Raw genomic sequence first — 10,957 nt, 5'->3', positions numbered from 1 at the left:
TCCAGAGGCCCACCTAACATCCCCGGCAGTGCTCCTAAAAGGGTGCAAAGCGGCCCCAGCGGTTTCCCACTCACTGAATCCCCCAGCCCGCCTCCAGTTCCACCCCCGCGTTCTGATTGGACCTACTTAGGCCATCAGGAAGCAGAGGGCTACTGACCCTGCTGCCTCGCCACCTCTGTGCCACACCAGCATAGCGCGGGACGGTGAGTGAGAGGTGCCCCCTGCCCATCCAGGGGCCCACCTAACATCACCGGCAATGCTTCTAAAAGCGCGCAAACCACCAGGGAATTCTCCCACACCCTGAATCCCCCAGCCCGCCTCCCGTTCCACCCCTGCGCTCTGATTGGGCCTATGTAGGCCATCAGGAAGAAGAGGGCTACTGACCCTGCTGCCTCGCCACCGCTGCGCCACACCAGCATACCGCGGGACGATGAGTGAGAGGTGCCCTCTGCCCATCCAGAGGCCCACCTAACATCACCGGCGATGCTTCTAAAAGCGCGCAAACCACCAGGGAAGTCTCTCACTCCCTGAATCCCCCAGCCCGCCTTCCGCTCCACCCCCGCGCTCTGATTGGGCCTACTTAGGCCATCAGGAAGTAGAGGGCTACTGACCCTGCTGCCTTGCCACTGCTGTGCTATTCCAGCATATCCCCGGCACGGTGAGTGAGAGGAGCCCCCTGCCCATCCAGATGCCCACCTAGCATCCCCGGCAGTGCTCCTAAAAGCGTGCGAAACACGCCGGCAGTCTCCCACTCCCTCAATCCCCCAGCCCGCCTCCCGCTCCACCCCCCCGCTCTAATTGGGCCTACTTAGGCCATCAGGAAGCAGAGGGCTACTGACCCTGCTGCCTCTCCACCGCTGCGCTATTCCAGCATATTCCCAGCACAGTGAGTGAGAGGAGCCCCCTGCCCATCCAGAGGCCCACCTAACATCCCCGGCAGTGCTCCTAAAAGGGTGCAAAGCGCCCCAGCGGTCTCCCACTCCCTGAATACCCCAGCCCACCTCCCGCTCCACCCCAGTGCTCTGATTGGACCTACTTAGGCCATCAGGAAGCAGAGGGCTACTGACCCTGCTGCCTCGCCACTGCTGCGCCACACCAGCATACCGCAGGATGGTGAGTGAGAGGTGCCCCCTGCCCATCCAGAGGCCCACCTAACATCACTGGCATTGCTTCTAAAAGCGCGCAAAGCGCCAGGGAATTCTCCCACCCCCTGAATCCCCCAGCCCGCCTACCGTTCCACCCCTGCGCTCTGATTGGGCCTACGTAGGCCATCAGGAAGGAGAGGGCTACTGACCCTGCTGCCTCGCCACCGCTGCGCCACACCAGCATACCGCGGGACAGTGAATGAGAGGTGCCTCCTGCCCATCCAGAGGCCCACCTAACATCACCGGCATTGTCCTAAAAGCGCGCAAAGCGCCAGAGAAGTCTCCCACTCCCTGAATCCCCCAGCCCGCCTCCCGCTCCACACCTGTGCTCTGATTGGGCCTACTTAGGCCATCAGGAAGCAGAGGGCTGCTGACCCTGCTGCCTCGCCACCGCTGCGCCACTCCAGCATAACCCCCGCAAAAGCATGGTGAGTCTTTCCCCTGTCTGCTGCTAAGGTCCTTTTGTGGATTCCTCATAGGCCCGGAGGCCCTCTGCAAACCCTGCGGCTGCCGCTCCAGCCCGCTCCCACCCGGTGCCCTCTTCCTGGTTCTCTCTCACTCCCGCCTCCTGTCCCGCCACCCGGGACCCTTTTGGTCCTCATCACTGCTCCTCCCAGGGCAGCCCTATGCCCATGCCGCCCTTCGGCTAAAGCCCTAAGGCCAAGGGCGGCTCCAACAGAGGCAGCCCCAAGAAGTGTCAGCAGGTTTCTGCAGGGGAAGCAGTGGCCAGCCGTCAACCATCATCTACAATGGACCAGTAAGGTAGGAGTGGCCTGGGTCAGGAGTAAAGCAACTACTCTACCCTAGATTCTGAGCCACTTACCAAACGCAAAGTAAAGAAGGTAATTAGCCCCTGCTGCATCACGTTCCCTCACCCCAAACGTAATAATTATTTAATACTGTACCAATCTAGCCAGGCAGATTGGGCCTCTCTCCCACTATACAGGTCTCTGGAGTTTGGTGGGGGTTCTGTCTCCAGATTGCATTGTGTGGTGCTTCGATTGCATTGATAGGCCTCTCTCCCACTATACAGGTCCCTCAAATCTAGTGGGGTGCTGTCCCCAAATTGAATTGTATGACGTTTAGATTGCATGGTTAGGCCTCTCTCCCATTATACAGGTCTCTCAAATTTAGCAGGGGTTCTGTCTCCAAATTGCATTGTATGACGTTTAGATTGCATTGATAGGCCTCTCTCCCGCTATACAGGTCTCTCAAATCTAGCAGGGGGTCTATCACCAAATTGCATTGTAGGATGTTTAGATTGCATGGTTAGGCCTCTCTCCCACTATACAGGTCTCTCAAATTTAGCAGGGGTTCTGTCTCCAAATTGCATTGTATGACGTTTAGATTGCATTGATAGGCCTCTCTTCCACTATACAAATCCCTCAAACCTAGCAGGGGTTTTCTCTCCAAATTGCATTGTATAATGTTTAGATTGCATTGATAGGCTTCTCTCCTGCTATACAGGTCTCTCAAATCTAGCAGGGGTTCTATCACCAAATTGCATTGTAGGATGTTTAGATTGCATGGTTAGGCCTCACTCCCACTATACAGGCCTCTCAAATTTAGCAGGGTTCTGTTTCTAAATTGCACTGTATGGCATTTAAATTGCATTGATAGGCCTCTCTACAACTACACTAATCCCTCAAACCTAGCAGGGGTTTTGTCTCCAAATTGCATTGTATAATGTTTAGATTGCATTGATAGGCTTCTCTCCCGCTATACAGGTCTCTCAAATCTAGTAGGGGTTCTATCTCCAAATTGCAATGTAGGATGTTTAGATTGCATGGTTAGGCCTCTCTCCCACTATACAGGTCTCTCAAATTTAGCAGCGGTTCTGTCTCCAAATTGCATTGTATGATGTTTAGATTGCATGGTTAGGCCTCTCTCCCACTATACAGGTCTCTCAAATTTAGCAGGGGTCCTGTCTCCAAATTGCATTGTATGATGATTAGATTGCATTGATAGGCCTCTCTCCCACTATACAGGTCTCTCAAAGTCAGTAGGGGTTCCGTATCCAAATTGCATTATACGATGTTTAGATTGCATTGATAGGTCTCTCTCCCACTATGCAGGTCTCTCAAACCTAGTTGGGCTTTGTGTCCAGATTGCATGGTAAGATATTTAGTAAGTCCTAGCTGCGCCCTCAAACTCATTCCTCAAACAGTACATGCCCCCCTGAACCTACATGGCTAGCTCACCGCGGTGAACCCAAGGGAGACGTCCACTGTGCAGGACTCCCAGATCTAGCTGTGACTGGTATCGTGCTCCACTGCCTCAACTGATACTCAAATCTAGCTGTGCTTGGTATCAGACAGTACTACTTCAACTGACCCTCAAATACAGCTGCTCAATCTGATACCCTGTTGCTCTCCTAGCCGTGGGCGTCCTCCCTAAGGTGCATGACCCTCGAGTCTATCTGTGCTTAGTAGTGTGCTCTGCTGTTTCAGCTGACCATCAAATCCAGCTCTATTAAGTCCAGAACTCTGTCACCCTCATAAGTGTAAACCTTTCTCCCATTATACAGGGCCCTAATCTAACTGTGCTTAGTTCAGTACTCTATTAATCCCGGAAACCCACCACTACTTAGCTTAATCAAGTCCCATTCCACCAGACCGTTCAATACCCTAACCCTCCCCGACAGTGCACCCTTAGGAAACACACCCTACCCACCGACAGAAACGACAAACTGAACTAGAAAGCACCCAGCGTATCCAGAGAAGGAAAAAGCCAAGATCACTGCGCCTGCACAACACAGCATAGAGGACCAACTACCCGTCTACGCATGCACCTTAAACTGAAAAATGGCCCGACCCAGAAAAAGACACTGAGAAAGAGAACAAGATTGTTCAACAAGAGACGCGAACACACAACATCGACAGAACCCAGAAGAAGCAGCCCCATTGGAAGGAAACACGCCTAACGCAACCATAACCGGAACAAAATCTGTAAGAGAAAAATCCCTATACCTCACACCTTACCTCGCGACAACCGCAGAACACCAACGCCTCAACACGGAAACCTCGAGACATGCAAAGAATTTCCCGAAACACCTGAAAAAAGATGGGAGCACTCAACAAGAGAGTAGGAGGGCTCCAACCCCACCACCCCTTACATCACAAGAACAGAGGGGCACCATTGATTTCCAAATCATCCCACACAATACGGCGAAGCCCCGACAACCAACAATGCTACCTCTGACCCAACAATCGGACTCAATGAAGAAACTATCGCTGATCTCCATCCGAACAGCATCACAGCAGAAACACCACGACTGGCCAGCCCTGTTATCAACCTATTGGACCGATTCAATGAAGAAGCAGCCGTCGCCGTTCTTCATCCCACCAACACCGATGCGGAAGCACCACGACCAGACAACTACAAACTTGAACAACGAATAGCCACAAAACAAAATCACACCCAGAGAATCTAGTGTAACTTAATAAACGCAATATCAATGTCCAAACATTCAACGGAAATATACGACCTCCTATCAGAAGAAGGCATAGACCTCCTATTTGTAACCAAAACATGGCTATACGAAAACTACAAGATCACCCTCAACAACTGCCTGAAGACTTCAAATGCATCCAAGGGAACAAAGAAATTCAAAAGAGGAGGGGGAGTAGCGATCATCCACAAGGAACAACTGGCCATCAAATTGGAAGATCCACTAAACATTGATAAATGCAAATCCTTAATACTACGGCTAGCAGTAAACCCCAAAACTAATCTGAAATTCATACTGATATACAGACCACCAACCTACGATGCGACGTTCATAGACGCATTCACAGAAGCAATCACCATCCTAGCCATCAAGTACAATCATCTGATCATCGTCAGAGACTTTAACATCTGGTTCGACGAAGAAACCACAACCACACAAAATCCTTAACCACCCAACTAGCAGCCATGAACCTACAACAACTAGTCAAAGGAGCAACACACTCAGCAGGGCACACACTTGACGCAATCTTCGCCAACAAGGATCTCATCACCACGGCACCCCCAATTCAAATACTCTGGAGCGACCACCTCATCATTCCATTCATAATCACAACGGCTGCACCAACAAAAAAGCAACAAGAAAAACCACTGATCATGATGAAAAGAAACTGGAGAACCATAAAAAACTCGAACCTAACTGAGCTCCTAGAACTCAGCAAACCATAAACATCAACCATGGAAGAAGCAGACCTAGACGAAAATGTTGCCCTGCTCCACACCTGGATCACAACAATTCTAGACAACATCGCCAAAGAAAATCCCTTCACCCGATCACGTAAGAAAACAACAGCAAAATGGTTCATGCCACTACTCAACGCCATGAAAAGAAAGAAACGAAAACTAGAATCTGAATGGAGGACCAACAACACCACTGCAAACAAATTGAAATTCCTGCAACAGATCCGCTCATATAAAAAGGAAATACAAAAAGCGAAGAGGAAACATTATGACAAATGAATCTTCAGAGCACCAAAAGCACAAAAATAACTCTTTAAAATCCTAAACGAAATGAAAAACCCACCGGAGCTGCAAAAACACGCCAATTCCATCGATGAAACTTTGCGACAACCTAGGAGACCGCTTAATAAACAAAATAACCTCCATCCAACACACCATACAAAACAGACCAAGCAATCACAGCTCAAACCCCAGCGACACCGACGAGGAACACCCAAACAAGCTACAAAGCTTCCCAGAAATATCAGTTGAGGCTTTCGCCAAACTGGTAAACCAAAGCAACAAATCAGACTAACCTGAAGACCCTTGCCCCCCCGGACATATACAACACAATTCTCAAACAAGGAACACCCATGGAATACCACGGGAATCTCCTCAACCCCTCAATCTCAATAGGTAAAGTACCACAGGCCTTCAAATCAGCGTACATCAAACCGATACTCAAGGACACACAGGAAACGTAGAGGACTTATCCAACTACAGACCCATCTCCAATATACCCTACATAGCCAAACTGCTAGAAACGTACGTCTACAAAATAACCCAAGAATTCATAGAAGAGCACTGCCTACTAGACCAGGCACAAGTTGGCTTCAGACCAATGAGAGGAACAGAATCAGCTCTCCTCTCAATATGGAACGACCTAAAAACGAACGCAGACTCGGACAACAGCACCTCCCTGATTCTCCTTGATCTGTCCGCAGCTTTCGACACTGTCAACCACGACATCCTCATAAAGAGATTAGAAGGACTTAGGATAACAGACAACGCCTTACTGTGGATCAAATCCTTCCTAACTTACAGAACCAAAACTGTATTGATGAAACCTTTTAAATCCAAGCCTAGAGACTCCACGGGCGGTGTACCACAAGGATCATCCTTCTCGCCGCTTCTATTCAACATCTACATGTACCTATTAATCAAACTCATCAAAAAACCACGGCCTCACATGCTACAACTCCGTCGACGATACTCAAATAATCTTCCACCTCAAAATCAACCCAGCCAAAACAGAGATAAATATTGTTTCAAAAAAGGGAGTAGACATAAGCTACATCCCCTGGCCAAGAGCTCGGCACAACACCAGAACCATCATCAACTGTTAAAAACCTAGGGGTCTGATGGATAACAACCTCACCCTAGAGCCACAACTTAACTCTCTACTCAAGAAATGTTTCTTCCTCCTGCGAACAGCAAAAAGGATCCAACCATTCCTGTCGTTCGCCAACAAAACACTTACCATCTACGCTCTGATCATGTCCGGAGTAGACTATGCCAATAGCCTATACCTGGGTGTTAAGGAGAATTCTCATTTCATGGCTAATTTCCCTTACCTATAGAGTCCCCCAGCAGCTTTGCTGGATTTGAAGGGCTTTTTTTTTTTTACCTGCTAAGAGTGAGACTCTTTTCCCCACTCTTAGGCATTTTTGCTATGTGTGTTCTAGGCTATTTTTTGTGTTTAATGCCTATGGGATTTTTCTCTCACCCATAGGAACCATCTTTATGCACATGTGTTACACAGTACCCTATGTGCAGTGACACAGGGGTGTTGTAGCGACCCCCAAAAGATAGACTCTATACCCTGGGATGACTACTGTCTCCCAGAGCATGTAAAGTTTCCATTGAATTTACTAGTGAAATCCTACGAACTTAACCATACAACCCATCTTACTATGGAGGTATTGGAAAGGGTTAATAGTTTTTCCGTTGGGTTCATTTTCGAGGGGGTACCCTAAAGTCCCGCTCTTTAAAGTTTCTGGCTGGTGGCAGTGGTCACTACCAAAAATATTCAACCGCAAATATTTTCCTGTGGGATTTTCCCATTGTTCGAGGCTAATACTTTTACTGACAGCCTCTAACATACCTCTGGTTTATTTTATTATTAACTTTACTCCGGTAGGTTTTATTTGCCAGAACTTTAATATAACTTCTTTCTCGAGTCTTACTCCATACTCCTAACCCAGGTAGGGGATCCTTTGTTTGCTCTTTTGGTGGGATTCTGCCAAGAAGCCCTCCTTTCGGCGCCTCTGAGTCTGGGGTGGGTCTGTTGATTGGGAGGAGGAGTAGAACCCCTGGACAGATTTGCTAAAGCAACTCAGGTCGCACTCTAACCTGATAGGCTGGAGGGTCTCCCGCCAAGAAGACCACTCCACTGTGTGAGTGACAGCTAGGCTGTATGAATGGGTCTCTTTCTGCATAAAAGCAGGGTCCTGAGGACTGGAAGAGCAAGACGCCACCACTGGAACTACGGAACCGAACGGGAGAGAAGCCACAGACATCTTCAGCATCTACACCACCGGTGAAGCCCTGCCGGATCGTCTCACCACTTTTCTTCCACAAGACTAGAGGAGATCTTCATCGAAAGAGCCTTGTTCCCTTGAGCTGGTGGGAACAACCAGTTCACCCATTGCTTCTCCGGACCTGCCTTGGTTGAATCAACAGTGCCCAGCACTGGGAGACCGGATAGCCAGGCAGCTATCCACCCGGACCGCGATTAAAAGTAGCGTACCTTTTAAACTTTGTTTGGCAGCACTGAGGCTGGTTTCATCCCTGGGAAGTGCAGTGACTCGAACCTTCCTCCATGACGAGAGCCTCTCTTTCTCTGCTGGACCCCTCGACCTGCAGGAACTACCAAGAACAACCGCCACTGCAGGAGCCACTTCTTCACATTTCAGGTACATTGTTCCACCAGGCGCCCTTTCTCCGTGGTAGCCCTAAAGGTGTTTTAAATCCTTTATCTACTTATTGGGTTGGCCGGCCTCTCTCTTAACATTGTCTTTCACCTCACATCTACCTCTTCAATATTTTTCTACTAAAGACTTGACTGCAGCTACAAGAACATTTTTGCTCCTAAGCTCTTGGTCCTGTACCACTGAATCTGGCTCAGGCCCATTGACTCTGGCTGATTTGTTAGACCTGCTCTCGCTAGATAGGATTTCAATGAGAAATATGTTGATGCACCTAAATCTTCTATACCCCTCTTCCTTCCTACTGTTTTAACTTGTGGAGTGCCATTTTGCTCACTTTTCATTCACTTATCTTTCTGCTAAAGGGTTACTGTGCATTACTTGTTCACATAATTTCAGGGAAGTCTTGCTAGGTGGTGTCTGAAGATATTTCGGTTTAACTTGTGCTTTCACTCCCTTTCGTTAAATTGTTAGAGTGCCATTTGTAGTTGGTTTTCACTGTGCCGTTTTGCTCAATTTTCACTCTACCACAAACTTTTCTGCAAATGAATAGGGAGTTGTATATGCTTTTCCTTAACTAAACTTAACTTACTTTATCAACTGTGATCTATGTGTTGAAACTAGATGTGTATAGAATAAATATATTCTCTTCTTGATACAAAGCTTTGGTCAGTGTTTCCTCGTTCCATAGTACTGTGATACCTATTGTGTAAACCTTGAATACTGCTCATCTCCCTCTTGAGATAAGTCTGACTGCTCAGCCACAGCTACCAACTAAATCTTTGTGGTACAGACTGATACCAAAGGGGATTTATTGCTCTCACCTGTAGTCCCAATCTGGTGTAGTGCTCCCTAAGGGAACTGCACTGGATTCTGCCTAACACTGGTGTACAGCAGTTAGGCTAAAAGTATTGGATTTACATTTTAGTGTGCTACTAGTACCTTGGTTCAAATAACCACAAGTTTAACAATCACAAACGTTATTTTAACAACAAAGTCAAAGATGGAAAGTTGTAGTCAGAAGACCCTCCTTGCAAAAACTGCTGATTATCTTAAATATTTGTGCAGACAGAAAGGTCTTCTTGTCAAAGGCAAGAAAACAGAAATGATTGATAGACTGTTAGAGAAACAAAGTCTGGATAGTGGTGCTGTAGGCCCTACTACTCCAGCAAATGTGGCAAACAGTAATGAGGATAATGTTGAAAATGTTATTATTGAGACAGATGAGGAAGAGGAGGATAACAATGTCACCCTGTCTGGTCCTCTGCCTGCTCAAAGGCCTCAACCTGTAGCTACTGGACCCTTACCAGGTCCCACATTAAGTCCTGAATTTATATCTCTAGAAAAAATGGGACTTGAACTTGAATTCAAACGGATTAGTGCCCAAACAGAACAGAGAGATCAAGAACTAAGGCTCAAAGAAATGGAGCTCAACCATGAGCTTTAGATGAAGAAATTGTCTTTGGAAAATGCTTCTCTCCCCGAATCCTCTAGATCTTCCAGTCCAAAAAGACCCTGGATGCCTAAAGAGATTGTGGGTATGTATGAACCTAAGTTGGATGCATTAGATTGGCTTGCAATGTTTGAATATAATCATGGGTTCCAGGATATCACAGGGAATCAGTTGATCCCCTGGTTATTCTCTAGGCTCCCCCTGTTGCATCTGATGTGGTAATGGAGTTGGGGGAGGTGGATAGAATGGACTATGAATGTGTAAAGCTAGCTCTGATAGCTAGATTTGGGAAGACTCCTTCTCAATACCTTAAGAGGTTTAGGACCCTCAAAAAGCATGATAGTACCCCTTGGGCTACTTGGGTGAATGAATGTTTGAAGAACTTAGGGGGATGGATTAAGGGTTAGAGAGTTAACACTTATGAATGAATGAGAAATCTTGTTATGATGGAGTCTATCTATGATGCCTGCTCTCCTGAGCTCAGACAGCACTTGGTTGATTCAAAGGAATTAGATTCTAAGAAATTAGCTAAGGCTGCAGACTTGTGGGTTGCCAACAGGGCTACTCACAAGGATTCAGGGAGAACTCAGAAAAAGGATGAGGGAAAGCAGCCAAAGAAAGACAACAAAGAGAATTCAAATAGTTCCAATTCCAAAGAGGGCCACAAACAAAATTCCAAGGGTAAGCCACAAGGGAAACCTAATCAGGCTAGTGCACCTTCTGGTCCCAGACCAGAAGGAGGTCAGAACAAGCCACCATTCATAAAGACATTTGGAAAATGTTATGTTTTTGGCTCAACTGATCATGTGAAAGGGGATCCCAGATGTAAGGGTAAACCTTCAGGGGACCACACTGTCTCCTTAGCCTTCGCTCCAGAGGAGGAAGTACAGATGGCCAGTGGACACTTTCAACTACTGGCTGATGATCCCATTGGAGTCTCAGCAAGTGTATCTTTAGTATCTCTAGGGTTGTGGGAACAACAACATTTAGATGTGTATAATTCTATCCCTCAAAATACTAACGAGTATTATAAAGACAGTGTCCTAGTCAATGGTCAGGAGACTCCTGCCATTAGAGATACTGGGGTCAGCATAACTGTGGTGGATGAATCTTTTTTCAAGGTGGAGGATGTTGCTAAGGCACCCAAACGCCTCACCAAGTTAGCTGGAGGGCATGTTTCAATGCTTCCCAAATTACCAGCTCTC

Source organism: Ambystoma mexicanum, chromosome 6p (assembly GCF_040938575.1).
Source record: "Ambystoma mexicanum isolate Mex_15411 chromosome 6p, UKY_AmexF1_1, whole genome shotgun sequence".
In the NCBI taxonomy this organism is placed as follows: Eukaryota; Metazoa; Chordata; class Amphibia; order Caudata; family Ambystomatidae; genus Ambystoma; species Ambystoma mexicanum.
The sequence above is the reverse complement of the archived record's forward strand: the minus strand, read 5'-3'. Positions refer to the sequence as shown.